This window comes from Cavia porcellus, unplaced genomic scaffold (genome assembly GCF_034190915.1).
Source record: "Cavia porcellus strain 051 isolate PalLab524CR breed Dunkin Hartley unplaced genomic scaffold, mCavPor4.1 scaffold_20, whole genome shotgun sequence".
Classification (NCBI taxonomy): Eukaryota; Metazoa; Chordata; class Mammalia; order Rodentia; family Caviidae; genus Cavia; species Cavia porcellus.
The window spans coordinates 27,952,989-27,973,720 of NW_026947503.1; the positions used below are offsets into that span (position 1 = coordinate 27,952,989).

Consider the following 20,732-nt stretch of genomic DNA (forward strand, 5'->3'; position numbering starts at 1 on the left):
ATTTTACCTACAAGGAACATGGTAGACATAAAGGTTACAATAATCTGAAAAACAAGGCTAAACTAATCTAAACTGAGGATACTTTCTTGATTAGTGATGCTGTGGGATTTACAAGCAATATGACCACATTCTGCTATTGGTCTTTTCTTGGGCTACTTAGGTAAAATGAAACAGTTAAAAAGTGTTAGACACAAATGTAAGTTATGAAAATTATATGCAAACTAAAAGCAGAGTTTAAGGCATATTATGTACTTTTAATTTTTCTATCTCTCTGTTCACCCCCTTTCATTTTTATGGACTTCAGCACTGTGTTAAATCGCAGTAGTTTTCATAAAAAAGCTTCACACACAGAATGATTTGAGAATGTCAGGCTCAAGCACTGTCAGTATTAGCCCCCAGTAAGGAGTAGTCAGGCTCATGTGCACAGGACCTGTTGCATTCTCCCAGTGTCTGCGTTGGCTGATGACTTCAACTGCTGGCGTGGATTAGATTCCTGGGTGGAATTCTGGTCAGTGTGCACACTCAAGTAGTTTATATTTGGACAGTTTTGAACAAACTGGTATGAAAATGCATAGGAACAATTTAGAGACTCCAAATTAATAGTGAGATTGGTGTAGTGCATATTCTTATTGGAGGGAGTGAATAGTGAATTTCTTGGACCTGTTGCTAATTTGTTTGTTCATATTTTGGGATACCCTGCTTCCACACGCACAGAGACCTGCAGCCTGGCGCAGTCACTGAAACTCCATGGTCTTTTTGTTTGTGTGGACTTGGAGATAACAAACTCACAAGGTTGTGTAAGGTACAGCACTGAGCACAAGGTTTGACACACAGTGATTCTTCATGGGACATTACTTCTTCTTCTCTGTCACTTAGCTGGCTTCATGAACAACATGGATAAATACAATGCTCTGCACTACAGAGGAGAATTAGCATTTGTAAATGCATCAAGCCTCAGTTTCTGAATTGCTCTTTCTTATAGACTGTCACAGTATTGACTTGCAGAGATATCACAGTGTGCTATCTTTCTATAACTTGGCATCATCTCTTGTTTCTGTAGTTACTGCATCTTTGGGTGATGTCTTTGGGCAGCTTATTTTTTCTCTTCTCACTACTCACCACAGTATTGTTTGCTCCAGGTCTTCCCTGCTAGTCAGAATCCATAACTTTGACCAGGTCTTGTAATCCTTAGATAAGACCAGAAGCAAAGAAAATCGTAGGAGAAATGTTATTTTTCTGTTATTTGTTGCGTGATTTCAGTAGTCGATTTCACAGTAGCTACAGCTAAACTTCAAATAGCCACTTCATCTCTTGTGTCTTAGGAAAAAATATACCTTCTTCATTCTTTTGAACTACCTTCTGCATTTGGACCTTCCAGCTTATTTTAGCTCTCCTGTCCTCTCCCTATAACTTTCTCTTTATTCTCTTTCTTTGTAACTCTTACTCCTTTGTTTAAAAATGTGCAAAGGCATCTTGTACTGTCTGGCAGTGATTGTCAAAGTGTGGTTCATAGGTCACCTGCTTCAGCTCTGTGTAGGTATTGTGAAGGCTCTTATGAATCAACACCTCAGGATTGTTTAATCCTGCAGCTTTCCCAACATTATTTAGTCTCCAAGGATAGCAAAGCTTCAAATTCTAAAGTTTTTCTACCCCAGGTCGTTTTCATCTCTTAAAATCTGTCTCCTGCAACTTCACAATGCTTAGTCCTTCAGTTTTTCCATTTTTCTTTCATTAGGTGCTCTTTTTCTTTATATTTGTAAGTGTGGGCATGGGAAGAGCTTGGCAGTTAATGGTTTGTTGCTTAGTAGCTGCGTGAGTTTAGGCATTCATTTGTCCTCATGTCACCTGGCCTAGAGGTCTATATAGCCGGCAAGTGGCTGTTTTGAATTGGGAGCCCAAGGAGAGTTGATTCTGCTATGTCATCTGCCTTTTCCAGATTGCTAATGGAAAACTTAGGAATGACACCCTTTGCCAGGTAGTAGCTTCTGGGTGAGAGTCAAAATCAAGAGCTATCTTTTATCTATCCTGCCCCCCTCCACATATTCACGATTCTCTCTAAATCAGGGTCAGTTTGACATGGCAAGTGCTAGAAGGGAGAGGTTTTCTTCAGCGAGCCAGAACATGCAACAGGATCTGTCTGCGATTGATGCAGATCAGAGCGTCTGATTCACTTTTCTCTCTGCCAGAAAAAGATTTTTCTCTGACAACTGGAGACATCAGAGGTCTAAAACTGTGAAATACAGGGAGATGAATTTCATAATATTAATATCATATAAAAATATAGCATTTAACACTTAAGGTCAACATGTCTAGCTCTCTCTGTCTGGGAATCTCCAGCCAACTATGTGCAGAGAGAGGAGGAATTCCAGCCTCAGAGATCTGTGCTCCAAGGAGACAGGCAGCCACTACCTGCCAGTTCACAACAGAGCGAGCCAAGCTTTAATAGTCTGTGATAGATCATGTCAAGATCAAAACAGTGGAACCATCAGGATTTGGAGGTGGGAGGCAGGTCTCCTGGATTAAGGAGGCCTTACTGAGGGAGCTAGCCAAATAATTATCAGGAGTGATAATAGAAAAAGTGGAAACCTCTTCTTGAAGGACAGCACTATGAGAATCTTACATGTCACCCACTGTGAAGGAAGGAAACATGAAGTATAGTAATTCAGATTGTGACAAAAATGTGAAGTAACAAGACTTGTTGTTTGGGCAGGGACATGTTCTATCTGTGAAAAGAAAGATAGAGGAGGAAAAGAAGGATAGAGAAGACGGAAACTCATGGTCCTGGTGTTGGTATGGCCCACAAGGTCAATCAGAAGGATTCAGTGAGTCTGTGAGGGTGTTTCACCTTGAGCACCCTGTTAACAATTCGAGTCACTTTACATGCCTTCCTTACATGCCTGTTAGAGTTCTTGGCTTCTTATTTATACTATCAAAATATTTAATTAAATTTTTTTTACATCATCATTACTTTTCGCTAACATATTTAATTGGTCTTTAGTTTTTGTTTAGTGTTTAATCTTACGACATTTACACTTATTTTGTATAACTATCTCCTTTATTGTAGTTTTTTTTCTTTACTGAGCGGTAATGTATCTCCCCCTTTCTTGCAAGAGTAATTGATTCAACAAAATATCTTTCCAGTATAAATCAAAAGGCTCATAGTATAACAATCTCTTAAAGGTTACGAGGTTCAAACTAAGAGAACAAGGTTGGTTTTTGGCACCAAACATTGTTTATTCTCTTAATTTTGAGCCTTGCAGACTGAAATTCATGGTCTGGGATAAAATGGAAGCAGTTGCTCTGAGCCTTCCTGCTCTTAAAATTGAGGAACAGGGTTGGGGATGTAGCTCGGTGGTGGTGGAGCATTTGCTTGGTATGCATGAAGCCCTGGGTTTCATTGCCTGTACCTCAAAAGCTGTAAACAGTGTTTAAGAATAATAACATCTGACACATGAGGAGAATAATTACCTGAGAGTGTTTTCTGTTCAATGAGATCTATCCATGTAGCAGAGAAGCTAGAATATGAGATTCTTAATAAATATAACCACATTTCCTTACCAGCTAGTATATAATTGCCAAGGACATTAGAAACTGATTAGATTTAAAGGAAAAGATCCCCAGTTTGGTATTGAGTCTCAAGGACTTTTAAGCCCTTCAGGTGAAGATGAAGTAGGTATTTGGAGTAAAGGGCATAAAGTCAGAGAAGGCTCACACTGAAGGCTGCATCATACGGACTGTGCTGCAAGGTATGACACTGGAGACAGTAGAAGATGGACCTCAGACCTAGGTTCCAAAGAATTTCCGGTATTTAAAGAAGTAAAATTTCTGAGAGCAGGGGAAAAAGAAAATGAGGTAGCACAGGTAGAAGTCATGAAAGTCATGTGTGTGCATTTCTGTGTTTGCATTTTTTAGAAGGAAGGGACGTCTATGTCTTTTTGATTATAAAGGAAGATAAAAATGCAGTACTGGATTGCCCAGTGGCTCTAACCATGTAGAGTCACTGGGAATGTATTCAGACAGTTTCTTGTTGGAGTCTTGGTCTGGGAAGATGCTACTCCCACCCCCTCAGCTGACAGCATTAATTTTATATTGCTCTGTGATATGAAATTTTTGCCTTGTAAGGATTTAATGGTTCAGTCTTGAAATCATTGGCTCTCACAGGCTTCATTCATTCATTCAATCAATCATGTACTCATCGTTGAATAGTAGCTTATTAAGCAACTCCTGTCATGTGCCAGGTACTGTTTTAGGCTGGATGAGGAGAGTTGGTAGACCCAAGACATTCCTTTTCTGCATGAAACTGCCATTGTGATGGGGATAGCTCATAAAGAATAAACAATACATATTCCAAGCACCTTGAGTGTTTTAACTTACTTGACACAGTAATTACATGATGTTGATGTTATTATTACTTCATTTTATTGGTGAGAAATCTAGAAGCGCTAATACAGTAACTTGCCAGAGTCATGAATTTGTTGTAAGTCAATCTGGGGTTGAAACCTGAGCAAGCTGACATCTAGACCCATGCCGTTAATCACCCCTTAGTAATGTAAAGTGTTTATCAAAGTAAATTGTTATTATTAGTAGTAATATAATTACTAGTAACTGTTCCTCAAAGCAACCTTGGAATGATTTACTCCAACTCAGATGAGGAAGCAGCCGCACACTTGGTCACTGACAAAGCCAAGTTTCAAGGCTGGACTTGGGTGGTCCCCATCTAATGCTCTTCCCTCACACAGTGCCTCCTCTTTAAGTGGGGAACCTTGAGCAAAGAGAAAGAAGGGTGAAGTAACAAAGCAATGGTTAGGTGAAGGAAGATGTACAGAAGAAACGTAGGGAAGATTTAAAGCTGTTTGATCAGGCATTTTTGATGCTAGCAAATTGTTTAATTTTTTTCACCCTTCCTTTATTCCCCAGTTCTCAAGGAGGGATGCTTATGGAGTGTGTTTCTATGTAAAATAATAGCAGCCCATTTCTTCGGCCAGCAAAAGTAATTTAGAAGCTAGGAGCCCCTTAGCTACTTGGAAGAATGTATTTCAGGAAGAAAATTAGTAGTGGCATTCATATTGTGAGGGTGGTACCCAGAACACACACTTTTTTTTGTCATCAATAACTAAGTTTTTGAGGAGCGTATGTGGGTGTATTTGTGTGTGTGTGTGTGTGTGTGTGTGTGTATTTATATATTTATTTCACAAAACAATGATCATGTCAGATGTACTTGCTGTATACTTTTGAGGGAGAGGACATTGCAACATGGTTCTGCCAGGGGAAAGTTTTTATACATTGCTTTCATAGAAGGCTGTTCTGATATCAAGTACCATATTTAAGCATCACAGATATACACTAAGCAAGGGCCAGATGCTCAAGGAATTTAAGCGGAGTTCTTCTAAATGGCAAATAATTAGAGGGGAACAGATGCCTATGGGCAGCAAAGGATGAAATGAGGTACCAGGAATTGTAAAAGGGAGATGGAAATCCATACAGAGAGTGTAGTTGGTCTCAAGGATGTTTAAGCCTAGAGGGATTCTCACCCAAGTTTTCAGTTTTTGTGGGTTTTGACTTAAATTTGGTTCCCGCTTTACCTGTATTCTCAATAGAAATAGATTGTGCTAATCATGCCAAGTGGAGCAGATTTTCTTCCTAACGTCAGTTTGGGATAACTGCGGTCGCATCTCTTTCTTCTCCTCCCCAGGGCCTTGTCCTTTCACGGGACTGCCAGGATATGACATTTCATAACAGTGTCACTCCTCATTTATTTATTATTTATAGCCTGTCTACTTCCAAAAGGGGTTTTAGGTAGCCTACCGATAAAGGACATACACCATTGTAACTTGTTCCTTGCTGCGTGTTTTTGGAAGGATGCGCCCCTTCTTTATAACAACTGTGGTGTAGAATGGGTCATGCTCATCTCAAAACTGTTCTGCATAGTCTAGATGAGGAGAAGCAAACAGATCTCCAAGAATAAAGTGGAGAGGAGTGCTAGGCATTTCCCATCTTTCTGTAGAGTGGTAGTTTAAACAGCAGGGGTACTGAGCAGAGCAGTTCAGCACCAGAGCAGAGCTGAGCGTAGCACCTGGTCATTATGCTTCAGGTTTAAGATTTACCTGTTGTGCTCATTGTAACAAAAGAAATGAACTCTGTGTAATTATACGGGAAGGGGGAGGAGATCATGTTTTAGTTCCTCTGATCTGGAGCTAGAATAGGCTCTGCTTTTGGAAATTTAATTTGAAAGAATCCAATGTACACATCTGCTTTTTGTACCGCAATTTCTATTGAGCTTGAAAATAGAAATTTATTAACGCAAATGCGTAGAGTCTTCTAGGAGGAAGAAAAATATACACATTCAAAACGCAAAGTGATCCTTTCTACATGGCCATGGAAGATTTTAATATTTTTATTCTCTATTTTTTCCCCCTAGAGTTCAGAGACGAAGTTCTTTGTTAATAAGACTAAACATAAAAATTCTAAAACACATTGGGGAGCAGAATGTTTCATGATTACTTCAATATTTAAAAGTTTCCATACAACATATTTCCTGGTAAAGAAATGAGAAACTGTACTGAATCCTTAAAAAAAGAAAAAAAGCTAAAAACAAGTGCGTCATCGAACCATTTTGAGAACATGTTTGAATTGATGGTAGGGCCCATGCTAGGAGACAAAGCTTTCATTTCAAAGAATCCAATCTGCCTAGTGTTCTGTAAAATTGCCTTTGCCTGTAAATGGAATGGCATGCAGATTTTAGGTAGGATACTTTCTCACCAACTTAGCCTGTACTCTTTATTTTTCATTACATGAAACTGCACATAAATGATACTTGACTTAATCCTTAGAGTGGCTGGATTGTGTGGTCCATTTTGACTAACTTTTTCTTATACTCAGTGAAAATTGTCCAGTAAAGCCTAAAGTGTCAGGAGCATTTTTGGATTTAAATCCATTAAGCTATTTTGCAGCCACATAGTTGTTCTTTGAGGGTTTGAGTGCTTTCCTAAACTTCTTATCTCCAAATAGGCAAAATAAATGATAAATTGTTGAGAGTATTTAATCAGCCTTTGGATGAACAATCATCCCCTAAAGCTGGGGCAAATATCCATTTTCAGTATTTTGAGTAAATAAGGCTGATTCCTTGTGGTATTTGTGCTCTCTCAAAAGATTAAAAAACTTTGTTATAAATTATCGAGGTTTAAGAAGGAAAAATGATTGAGTTCATTGGATCAATAAAAACATTTTTAAAATGTAGCGTGATGACGTTTTATTTTTGTATTTAGGAGATAGGCTTCAGTTGTAGATATTGTAGTTCCATTTTGTGGGCTGTTTCTTTTTCCTTCTGATTTTTTTTTTTTTTTTAAAAGGAAAAGGAAAGCTAAAAGGCCCTAGAAAGTTAGAAAGTGAGGCTGTAAATTAGGAATTCTGAGTTTAAATTGGGGGTGGAGCCTTTGTGAACTCATTGGATTTTAAGTTGGTATTTTGGTTATTTGCTAGTAGGAGTTTATGACACTTGCAGATGTGCAGTTTCATCTGGGTTCTCAGACTCTTGGATGAGGTTGTGATACTGAATGCCAGAAGCCATGGAAATTATTTAAGATGCAAATCTTAAGACAGAGTTGGCTCCTCAGAAGCTTTTGGGTAACTAGGATTTTCATTTGAATCAACGGAGGGTGGGGGTCGTGGAAAGTGTTACTAACCTCTTTCAATTAATTAATTTCAGTCTAATTGTGAATTTGTGGAGTAACACGCATTTTTCTTCCTCCAAAGCAAGAAACTCACAAACAAAATTTCTAATGACATACAGTTGGGGGTGCCGCAACCAAGCAGTCACCCTTAAAAATTAATGAGCTTAATGATGGTCAGGGAAGCCATGGTGAGGGTGGCTTGGGAGGGAGGGGCCAGGGAGATGGCAGAGGAAGAAGACTGGACTGCTCATAAGTGACAAGGATGTGAGCCACTGTCCTGTCTCTCCTCCCCATCAGCACCCTCTCCCCCAGCTGCCACCCCTCCATCCTCCTCTTCACGGGAGCCTCAGCCATAGAAAGACAGGGCGATTATGAAGACGTCAGTTGGAGCGTAGGCAGGCGAGAGGGGCGCAGCGCCCCAGATGAGGTCCGGGGGGAGCTGAGGAGGGTCACTCATGGACGACCGTGTGTGTGTGTCTGACAGACTGTGAAATGGTGCGTTGTTGCACGGCTGCGCTGCACCTGGGCCCTTCATCTGTGATTGATTGGTTTGGTCATGTGTAATGGTCCCATCTGCTCTGTGTTGTTTTTCTTTTTTTACTTATAAACACCGTTCCCAGCGGCTGAGAGAGGATGAGCTATGTTTTGTCATCTTCACTTACACTTTAGCTCAAAAAAGTGGTCAAGTAGGTAAGCTCTAAAGTGTTTCCAAGTAATGTGGTAGGAAAGTACGGTTTCCCCACTTCGCTTGATTTGTGTGTGCGTGGGTGTGTGTCTGTGTGTGTGCATTCTCTTGCGCACGCGTGTGTGCATGGAGTTTTAATGCTGTTAATATCTGAATAGTTCACAGACCACGAAAGACCAAAAAATCGCAGAAACAATTTGCAGAAATCTGTGTATTGTGACTCTTATTGCAGCAAGGAGTTTTTTTTTTTTTTTTTTTTTTTTTTTTTTGTAACAGAGCCAATACTTAATTAAAACCGCTGACATCATGGTGTTATAATTAAGCATGGCATTAATTAAGCTGGAATAACGATTTTTTTTATTAAGAACTGCTTCTATTGTATAAGACCATTATCGGTTAAAAACAAAATAATTTTAAAGCAAAAATTAAATCCTTTAATTTAGCCCTTTTCAACTTCCTTGAAGTCCAACCTCAGGACTGTCGTCATCAGGGGTGTGTGTGTGTGTGTGTGTGTGTGTGTGTGTGTGTGTGTGTCTATGTCTGTGTGTGTGTGTGTTTGGTGGTGTTGGGATGGGGGAGAGTAGAAGTGAAATTTGTTTTTTTTTCACCCAAAAATGCTGATCGGCTCCTGGCATTCTGATGGCTAATTATGCATCGGAGAGCTTCGACAGCTGCATTCATCATCATAAAATGTAATAATTAATGACATTCCAACAAAGAAAAATATGCAAATGAGGACTCATTAGCATTTTCATATTCAGCTTTGATAATGCTTTTGCTGACAAGGTTGTAATTAATGAAAATTCATGTCGCAGTCAGGAGATTGGATCGGTTTCATTCCGCTCACAATTCCCAAATGCTTGCATTATGGAAAATCGGCGGCTCTGCCAACTTTTCAGGGAAGAAAAAAAACACACACACACACTAAAAGCACCAGATGCAAATTAATGGTAGGGAGTCTTTAACTCTTTAAACCACCCCCTAAATTTCCATCATAGGAAACATGTGATGAGGGTTAGCGTAAGAACTAGATTTTTTTTTAATAGTAATGAAACTACTTTTATTTGTGACCCAGGTATGAGAATTTCTGGCAAACTCCTTTTTAAGTATTAAAAAAAAACAAAACCCCTCCACCTTTTTTCGTCTTTCCTTTTCCCTTTCAAGACTATTTAGATTTACATAGTAAAACATGTTAGGACAGCCAAGCCCCAGCGTGTTGTGTTCTGTCCTCTAGCTGGCAAATTTACGCCGCAACAGTTTATTCATCCACATGCTTTTTGGCGACTCTTCCTCACGTATTTGGGCTTAGCTTTCCTGGTGTCTCTCTCCGTGTGCTGCCCAGAAGGTCGAAAGAAAGCAAGTATTCGATTTCTCTATTCAGGGTGGGTTAAAAAATTTTTATAATAGTTTTTTTTTTCCCCTCTCTTTTCCCCCTCTCTTTTTAATCTGTTCCCTTTGCGGTTTGCTTTAAGAGTTGGAGAATGTGCCCATAATTCTCTCACTCAACACTTCTGGTTTGGTATTATGCTTGAACTGTAATTTTAGGAGACATTGTTCAGTCAAAATGGATACCCAGATACCCCAGGACAGTGGCACTGAAATGTACAGAGATCTCTTGAGTTCCCAAACCCTCTGTGTGCTGCTTCAAAATGTGGAACTTTGACTTGGCAAATAGCCACTTGGTGCCAACTTGGTACCATGTTTGCCATCGTAATTAAAGTTAAACTGAAAGTTTTGAAATGTTCTCGAGGTTAGACAAAAAATTTTAAGAGTTCTGGCCTATTTCGTATTTATTCTATAGGTTAAAAGACTGATTGTTAGTAAAGCAGATCTTTTTGCTGAGGCAGATGTTTGTTTTAAAAAAGATTTGCATAAGGATTAAGAAAAAAGAATGAAAGTTTTTTTTTTAATAAATTGTAAAATTTTTAAGTATTTTCACTCTCAAATGATTTTCACTCTCAAAAAACAACTTGGGAGTTGCTAGGATGCAGTTTCCTGTTTATTTAAAGTTAATTTTGTAATTCCCAAAGTTGCTAGCCCAGCATTAAGAATACAGATCTGCCTTGTTACAGGAAGATGGCAGCTTTGATCTGCTGGGTCTTAGTTTTTAAAGTAGTCAGTAAAATATGAAGTTATTATCAGTTGTTTATTTAATAAGGACTTTATAGTCTTTTTTCCTTTTATACAATTAATAACGATAGATTTTTATTCCTTATTAATCTCTTAGAATTTCAAGGACCAGAATTTTATTTTAGTTTCTTTTTTCCTGCTTTGGTTTTGTCATAGTTTGTATGTGAACATGCATACACATGCATATGTGTAAAAGAGTGTGTGTGTGTGTGTGTGTGTGTGTGTGTGTGTGTGTCCGTTCATGTTTGGAGATTATGATTGCTTTGTCCTCTTCTTTAAATCCATTGTATTCACATAGGAGGCAGAAAAAGGTTTTCCTTTCTTTTTTTTTTAGTTTATTTCTTTTTTCTGCAGGCAAACTGCCCAACCAGATGGTAGACTTTCACCTGTAAGCAATCTGAAACGATAGGTTAATTCTGACATTTTATAGAGCTTCTTTAGTTTCTTTCATATAGTACAACCAAGTGCAGAGTAACTGCTCATGATAATGTTTCCTTTTTTCTTTTTAAAACACTTCCTGCTGTGATTGGTTCTTTTTTCCCTCAAATCTGTATTTGGGGTGCAATTAAAATCTGTGGCTTTAGGCACTTTTTTGCTATTGTCAAAACCACATCTGAGGAAATCTTTGACCACTTGTAATATGTGTAAATGAGGAAGTGATGGCAGGGGTGGAAGAGCAAGTGGAGATCAGGTTAGGGGCCAAGAAGCAACGCTTTTAAATTTTACACACAGAAGCTTCTCTGGCTTTGTTAATTCACTGTTAGCTTTCTCCTCCTACCAGATTTACCAGTGTATGCCAACTCGTGCCTTCCTAGGTAACGGCTAGGTAATATTTGCAGGCAGAGCCCCTGGGAGTCACTTTGTTTTTAGTGTGCTAGCCTCTGGTGGCTTCCCAAACCGAGGAAACCAGGAGGATACTTGGAAATAATTTGCTGACCTGTTCTCAAGGAATGCTCTGAAGTCCAAATGCAGAATTTGAGTGTGTTTTTGAAGTATAGAAAGTAAAGTGAATACTAGAAATATTTTCCCTCAAAATACTTGTGACTGTTGATGTATTTATAAATCAGTTTTGAATGTGCTACCCTTTTGATTGTATTTCTAGATATCCATCTGATCATACATTGTGTTTTACGTACTGATAGAGTAAACATGGCCTTATGAGCTTCTTCTCCCTGGGGTATGCCTTTGGGAGAGATCTTTGGAAGTGCTGTCCTGGTACAGACCTGGTAAGACTTGGTACCCTAGGTAGGGCTTTATTTTTGTTGTCTTTTCTCTTTCGTATCTCGCATGTATTTATTCCTGTAAGCATTTGCTTTTTAAAGTGATGAGATTTTCACTGTCCACCAGCAAGGTGCATTTGCTGGAGTTACTGAACGCTGAAATAGGAAACTGTGGGTGATCCCTTTTACCCCCTTGTGAAGCTGTTGCCTAAGTCACTCAGCGTGACAGCCCCATGACTGGGGATGGTGAAACAGTTGTTTCTTTGGAACATCCAAAGGGTTTGTTTCAGGTATGGCAACAAAATCAACATTTGTTTGTGGGCAGCAAAGTCAGTATGGGTTCCAAGATTCCCATCCAGTTGCTTGTCATATTTCCCTTGCAAACTTTCCCATTGGTTGGGGTCTGTGCGGAGATTGGAGTGTCTGGCTGGTAGAAATGTCTGGGAGAGCATTTGCGTACCAAAGCAGCCTAAATATTTGCAAAAATGTTTGCTTGAGGAAAAAAAATCCATTTAGGATTAGGCAGTGACTGCTTAAACGTTTTAAAAGAATTTGTGACTTGCTGAAGTGTGTGATGTACGAGTCACTGATTAACCTGAATTTCAGAATCTGTATTTTTAAAGAGTTCATATGATAATTAAAGTTTTGTTTGTGTTTAAGATCTGTACCTATATGTAGTATGAAGATGGGAAAGACCGAAAATGACACATAAATTTGAAAAATTCACTGGTTTTTGTTTAATGAACCTATAAAACAAAAGAGATGGAGAAAGAGCTTCATGGAGTGATGTATTGAGCAGCTCTACTCTCATTCTTTTTCTCTGCTTTGAAGTTTTCCTCCATAAAACAGAATGGTGTCGCTGTGATATGACACTGTGTGTGGCGGTGTTTCCTCTTTCTTTTAATGATAATGATTTGAATATCAGACCCGACTCATTTGCCTGGGAAAATGAGGAAGTGGGCACTTTTATGTTCGAATTATCAAAGTTTAAACCGCGTTGCACTGGTGGTTTGGAAACAGTAGATAGCAAACTCAGTGCAGGCCAGTTTTCCAATTTGTGAACAACGTCGGAGTTGAGCATTGACAATCAGTGTACTGAAAAGCCCCTTAGATCAGGTGTTATTTTACCGTCTGGACATTTTAATGAGTAATAAAGATGTGGGGCTGGAGACACAAAAATAGTATCTACGGTACACAACAGCCCAATGCACTCTGTTGGTGCTGACATGTGTATGACTGTATTTTATCAGCGTGTGTGTGTGATTGTGTGTTTGGTATGTGTTCATTCCTTCTAGCAAACTCCAGGGTAGGATTATGGCTCATTTTTTTGTGGGACACTAATACAATACTGAAAATGTGCTTACTTTTTCAAAAAGAAGTAGAAATGCATAATACACATTTACTTACATTCCCAAGTTGTACCAAAACTGCATATGCTCAATGGTCACACTTCCTTAAGTAGTTCATGGTGTGGCATGGAGAATATAGCACTACCTTTGGAAGCAGGCTTGGGCAGAAGTGTCCACCTCTGTTGCATTGCTGTGTGCGGTATGGCAGATAATTAACCATCCTCAGCCTCTTCTTTTTTGTTCTCATGTAGAATGAATTAATGATAATAGTTATAATCCCTACCTACCAGAATGATGATGAATCTTGTATCAGTATGTATATATAATTAATTATAATGATTGCTAATACCAATTACCAATTCATAACTCACCTACCTTCTGCTATAATTCAATAAATTGTCTTATGTTAACAAATAAGGGAGATGCAAATGTAAGATCAGCTTATTTAACAAATAGTGACTTCTAAAACTATCAGAAAAATGTATTCATAATTTTCAGCAGGCAGCAAAATGACCCGTTTTTACAAACTATAGATGCTCTTTGAAACAGTGTTACTCTTAATTAAGGCAGAAGCTGGTGCCTTTTAGGGAAATAGTGACCCTCTGGAGAAATGGAGGCTGAAAATAGTTTGGGGAAATGAGTCTTAGTCTTCCCTTCTGGGAAGATGTGTGCAGGTTTCTCTTAATCACTGTGAATTTCATGTTTGCAAACCAGTGTGAATACCTAAGCTATAGTCATTGTTTAGAACCCGCCCATTACCCACTCCACATATAATTTGTTTAAGAATGTGTCATCTCCAGAAAGTGAGAGTGTTGATGAAATTACTATTGGGCCAAATGATTTTGGATACTTCATAGAACTTTCCTTATCTATGCAGTTCTCCACTGAGAACTTTGTTGGGAAGAAATATGAACTTTTATTTTTATTTAAAAGAATGACAGAATAGTGCACCATAGTATAATATCTGTTTTGTTCATTTTCTTTCATCTTCCTCTGCCTTAATGTAACAAGTGTGCTATTAATATTATGTTGCATTGTCTCTAACATCAAATATTTATTTAGTTTAGGCAACTCAGCTCCCTGAGAGTGACTTAGATTGCTCATAAGGCCTGTTTTTACAGTGTGTTATTAGCAGGGGGCATGGTTTTGGGTGGCATTATAGGAGGAGATAAACTCAGCTGAGGCAATCTTCATTTAATTTATTCATTTGATACTAAGTAAACCACAAAAAATATGAATATACCAGTTAGGACTGCATAGCTTTTAAGATTTGGGGGCTTAGAATGGAAATTGGTTTCATTTAGTGCTTTTTCCGATTCATTTAAATGTTCCAATCTAATGATGGGTTTCATTTAAATATTCTAATCTAGTGAACAGCTAAGTTTTATTTGTCTTCAAATTTAAAAAAAATTAGGCTACAGGTTTTCTTCTTTGAAACTCCACTTGGTAAAAATGGTGACGTCTGTCTGAACTTTTAGATTTTAATGCCCACAGTCATGAGATAAAAAGTGAGATTCTAGATCGTCTTTAAAAGTGGTCTCATCAAAGATCACTGTTGAAAATTTGGGGGACAACATTTAAAATTTGATAAAAGATTAATTCAGAGTAAAGTGTGTAGCCAAACTCCTTAATTGTGATGCATTTGCTGAGTTCCCCTCTTCCATCGTCGGGCCTGCTCTGATGCCATATGGCCTACCATGGAACATTTAACTTGTCAGATATAATGGATTGTCCTGGAAGCAGATTTTTGCTTTGAGCACTCTGCTCCTTTCTTGCATTTCACTCTCAGCTCCAGGCTGCAGGATGAAGGATTGTGGTGGAGACACACAGTTGATTCCCCTTAAGAGAGTGACCTATATGCCACAAAATCTTACCCACGTAAAGAGGCATTATCCTCATCACTGGCCTTAGCAGGCTGCACGTCAGAATCATTTAAATTTGCCTGGACTTAACAGATTGTGCAAACAGTTCAGGATTGAGTGCTTAGGAATAACAAGACATCGTCGCTTTAACTTATGCAGAAATGGGGTGTAACTACATTGGCCAAAAAATGTGTATTATTTATTGTGACCTACTTGTAACCTAAACCTACTGGTTCTTAGACGCTGTAAATTAAGTTCCTCTTTGAAGGCTACAGAGAATGCCTTTAAAAATCGTCTGGTGATGATGCTTTCTTCATTTTGTTTGGTTAGTAGGAGTGAGGTTGAAATGGCCACGTAGGTGGATAGACAAGTGGCAGTTAATTATCCAGATATGCTTTCCAGTTTGAAGTTTAAGTGCAGACTCACTATTTAACCTATTTGAAATTAGAGACTAAACATCCTGTAGGTTGTTTAATTTTATTTGTAAAGGTAAATATGGTTGGGCATTTATTTTAACCTGCTGCTTTTAGGAGATTTTTTTTTTTTTCGTTTTTATTTGTGCTATTGTTTCTGAAATTGCTTGTTTGGAAAAAGCTAGAAGGAATTTGCAACTTCTGTATTTATAGGAAAACTTAATAAATAAACAAAAAGTGTCCAATCTAAATGTACATGCATGGATATAACTGTGATGTACTTTTCTGGAATCACCTGCTGTAACCCCAAAGCAAATATTACATAGAGACAAAAGAGACAGTTTACTAGTAATAAAGCACAAAGCACTAGAAAAATTTTAAAAATGTATATCTGAACCATCAAATAGTTCATGTTTGAAGATTATAGAGCTGCACTAAATTAACAAAATAATGGATTTATTTATAGCACATGGAAATACACGTAATACTAAAAGACACTTTTCCATAGGGTAGTTTAATGTGCTCAGAGAAATTTTTAGAAATTTAATTTTTACTTCTAAAAACTCACATGTTATGGAGAATTTCTAACATATACAAACTTGCTTGGCTTTGAAAACTAGCATAAACTCACTTTTATGCATGAATTACTTTTTTATAAGCAACTTTCTATGAAGCAGCTAAGAAATTTTTTCAAGTTAGTATTTAATAATAAAACGGTGCATATTTCTTACTAACCCTAAACTGAGCACGTCAGCTTTATCACTGTCACTGCTAGGATGTGTCACCCACCTTTCCCATTTGGTCAGGCTTAGTGCTAAACGAATTTGGGGTGTGCTTGGCATGACCAGCTCTGTTGGGACCTGTGCGCCCTCTGCTGGTGACTCAGATCGGTACTAACTGATATGCTGCTGATTTCTTAAGTTTTTAAAAAATACTTTTCAAGGTTGGGATGTTTTTGTTTTTTGTTTTGTTCTCATATTTGCAAAACTCATTAGATATTTGTAGTGAGTATAAAGTTGTAGGTTAATTAATTCGATCTTATTTGGAGATAAAGTTGGGGCTTTGGTTTTATTTTTTGCAAAATACATACTGCTGATAGTTCAAATAACATGTAAAGTCTGTGCTACTGTTGAGTTTTTAAATGGCTGATTTCATTATGATTGCCATTAATCATATTCTCACTGTTTTCATAGCTAGCCTGATTACACTTACAGAAGATTCTAGTTTGCCCAAGTTGGGAATGAAACTTAAAACAGGAAAGACTGTGTTGTAAGTGTTGAACGATGACCCTGTGTATCTCAGGGATATGGAGGTGATCTCTAGTAGAGAAATCCTTTTGGGATTTTTTAACTTGCTTCACTGAGGAAAAGGGGATTTTAAAAATGATGCATCATAGTGCTTTATAAAGGTGTTTGGGTTTCCTTGAAAATCACAATAAGCTGTGTTCATTTGTAGATATTGATAATGGTAGTTGGAGTGGGATTTTCTTTGTGTGTGTGTGTTTGTGTGCTTTCTATTGTTTATACACTGTGAGATGTTAAAAGAACAGATCACTGATGGTCTCTGTTTCCAGCTTGTAGGACCAAAATGTTCAAGGCCAGTTACAAAGGAGAGAGAGGCCCCTCTGCGTGGCTTAGTAGAGACTGTCCTTGGGTCCTTATAGAAAGAATATATCCTAAATTAATAGCAGCAGTCTCTGCTCACACAGTTCTCCTAAGTCCTTTGTAATAATTAAGTTTGCCCAAGTGATTTCTATTGATGTCGACATGACTTGATTGAATCACTTTGGTGTTTGTTGTATGGAGAAGAAAGTTAGAATCTTTACAGTTCTTTTGTCTTACATTGCAATTTTCTGTCATTTTAATGCCATGCCAACCAAAGCTCCCAGTCCAGGTACTTAAAACAGAGAATGATCGGGCTGGGGATTTAGCTCAGCGGCATAAGCACCTGCCTTGTAAAGCAGGCAGTCGTGAGTTCGATCCCCGGTACCAATAAAAAGGAAAAAGACAAAAACAAAAAACAAAAACAAAAAAACCCAGAGAATGATCAAAGGACTTAGATCTTGAGAATGTATAAAACGTCATGGGTGTCTGTTTTTTCAATTTTAAATTCTAGTTAGTACCCTTAAATTTTTTTGAATATGCTATGTAAGTATTAATTTTGAATTATTGTCAAGTAACTATGAATTTCATTCTAATGAATACGAAGTCCCCATTACAGTCTGTTACAATGTTATTATACACAGAATCACCAATACGTGACTTTCTGGTACCACTTTGTCTTGATTGTTTGAACCTGGTATTCTATCTTGGTGCTTCTCTTCTTATCCTGTCACAGTTCTTAGCGATGTACAGTACTGGGTTGACTCTTTAGTATTTTCAGCCATTAGATTCTGACCTCTTTAAGAATATGTCTACCATTACCCCCATAGCATCCCGCAATTGGTACACAGGGGCTTCCAACAAATGACTGTTTCCGTGTTGTGGTTTTTAGACTTCTTCTGTAACTATTCGGATGATAGTTTTTGCAGTTTCAGCACAGAACACTGCTCTCTGTAAGCATATATTTCAAAGGGCATTTTTTATTTTCTTGCATATATTGGATGAATGAGGTCATTCTTCGGGCTACTCGTCTTCCTTCATTTTTTATCCCAGATTGCCCTTCCCTCTGCTTTTTTCTTCCTCTCTGTGCACCCTTTTGATTGAGTGATGCTCATGGATTCAGGAAATGAGAAGTTGCACTTGAACACCACAACATGGGACTCAGCAGCTTGTGCCATTTTTCTGTGGACTTTCGCCTTCCTGTAACGGTGGCCAGTGCTGTGGACGGTGCAACTCTGAGGAGACTGGCCTTGTTTACTTGACAGGTTATTGACTGCCCATACTTTTGAAATTGATCATAAAGAAAAGCTTTGCAGTCCTCCACCCCTAATCATTCTTCTTCTGCCTGCTTTTTTAGAGCAGTCTTTCTACTTATATGATCTGTGATATATTTTAAAGTCTGGGCTATTTACCTGTAGTTGTTAAGTAGCGTATTTTTTAGGATTATAACCCAATTGTAATTCAGCACGAAGGCTCCAGAGATGATCATTTAATTTATTACAGATCTGTTTATATCAATGACACTTGTATTATCTTCTGTTTAAGTTAAAAATATTACTTGTATGCATATGTATAATACATACAAGTATTATATATATATATGATGCATTTCAAATTTTATGACCCTTCAGCCCCTTTATTTATGTGTAGAACAGAGATTGGCAGCCTCCAGCCTCTGAGTTAGAAGTGCCAGCTCGCCTGGATCACACTAAATGAAGCGAGATTATCTTGGGCCACCTATAAAATATGTAATGTAGTTAATTAGTGCACCTAAGTAACAAAGCTTCCTTTATTAGTTTCTACAACCTAATACTATCAATCTTAATCTTCATTTTCTATTCTACTTTACCTTACTCCGAGTTTTAGCATTTTTATTTTTGACTTTTGCTATAGCTAAGACCGTTAGAATGTATAGTTTAATTTATGATTAAAGTGGTTCGTATGGGAAAATGTCAGATTTTCTTAAAATTTGTCAATAAATTCTAAATAATTTAGCCAAGCACAGAAGTCTTACTCCTTTGATGTTTCTCTGCTGCATCCTACCCTGAAGTGTCACAGATCTCCTGGGAGGTGAGAGAAAGGTCCCAACTCTCGCCCTTGGTGTGAAACTTGCCACACCTCCTGCAGGGCGCGGCCTGGGGGCCTGGGAGAATGCCTGGGTGTGTGGGCCGCAGCGGTAGTTCACGAGCCCAGGCAGGTTCCTGGAATTCCAGATCCTGCAGTCTCCCCACCTTGTGGTACCATGGAGGGGGGACACTTGACAGAACAGTAGGCCAGGAGTCTGAAAGCAGAGGAGCAGCTATTCTTAAAATTCTAGGGCTCTTGTAGTTGGGGACACTGTGGTATAGAGGGGGTATCTGTTTGGTGTAACGTGAAATCATTTCTTCAGAAACAAGCAGACTTTGTTAGTGGAGATAAGCAAATTTAAATCCTTGAATCTGGTCTTGGAGATGAACACTTGCTCGTCTTTATGAAAATCCACTCAAAGTATGTTGGATCTAGGAGAACTCTATGTTTTGATATCTGAGTATTAGGTTTATTGGAGTATTATCTAACATGACCATACAGAACTGTGTTTATCACTAATGTGGTTAATCTTATCCCCACTGTATTAGAATAACCAGTGGAATTTTATTAAAAATAAATAAAAAGAGAATGTCAGATCCTACTCTACTGAATTCAAATACAATGGAGTAGAGAATCAGGGAATCTGTTTTCAGGAAAAATCTGACTGATGCTTCTCATGATTAGCACGGTTTCTTAGTCACAGATGAATCTGTGAGGATTGGTTTTTTCTGTCTTTTTCTGGGTCTTTCTACATAAGAATGCATGAAAAATATTTTATGTCTGTTTGCTTTTGATAGATGCATTGTAAGATAACTGTCTCATTTTTATATGAAAAACTTGGTGGAATAAAAAATAACCTTTGAAATACACATGCTACTTCTTCCAAGGCCATGCAAGTCCTTGATTGCCTGGTTTTAGCTAGTCACCACAGGCTCGAACACCTATAGAAGCATAAAATAGAGCTGGACACGGAAGTTAAGACAAGTGGATCACAAGTTCAAATCCAGCCAGGGGAAGTTAGTGACTTAGTGAGACTCTGATTCAAAATAAAAATTAGAATAGGACTAAGAATGTAGATCAGTGTGAATGCCCTGAGTTTGATACACAGTACAGGGGTTGGGGTGTAGTATCTATGTCTGTATCTATACTTATATTTGTATTTAAAAGGCTAGATAGCTCTGTTGACATGTGTTTCACTCAGAGCCAATGGTGAGTTGACTCATTAGAAGTAAGTTGAGTGATTTTGAGTTGCCCTTAGTCTTTCAAGTCTCTCGGGGACCCTTGTACAAATTGCTGATTCAGAAAATCATTACTTTGGTGGTTCAAGTGGTACTTTAGTGGCCTTAAGGAGTTATTTGACACACCTCCCCAAAGATTGAAGTTATCCCTATGATTATGTTGATTAATTGCATGCTCTGTGGAATTAGTGTTATTTTCAATGAAAGATTTTTCGGCATTTGGAAAATAAAGCATACAAGTCCTGTGCTTTAATTTGGTAATGTGCATACTTTCAAGTGAGATACCACTGAATGTGAGGGTTATTTTGGCTGTTGTTGTCTGGGATAATTTAAGGTAAAATTTTTATTCTACATTGAGATGGTCATTCTTGATGTACCAGCAAATATTTACTCAAAATAATATTAATTAGACATTTTCATTGATCAGAGGACTTGAGAATTCTTGGAGTTTACAGATTGTGTTAAAAATTACTTGGCAAAGGGTGGTGGTGGTTCAG

The 20,732-nt window shown here is 38.1% G+C and overlaps 1 protein-coding gene across 8 annotated transcripts in view; it reads left to right on the forward strand.

The window, feature by feature from the left end:
• Tcf4 (transcription factor 4) overlaps window positions 1-20,732 on the forward strand; it is a 331,213-nt gene that overhangs the window by 138,069 nt on the left and 172,412 nt on the right. The window contains exon 1 of one of the 8 annotated variants that reach the window (XM_063231588.1): window positions 9,719-9,737. The exons of the other annotated variants lie outside the window; for them this stretch is intronic. The gene's annotated coding sequence lies outside the window, so the exon portion shown is untranslated. Of the gene's footprint in view, window positions 1-9,718; window positions 9,738-20,732 lie in introns of those variants that run through there. 8 annotated transcript variants of the gene reach the window in all.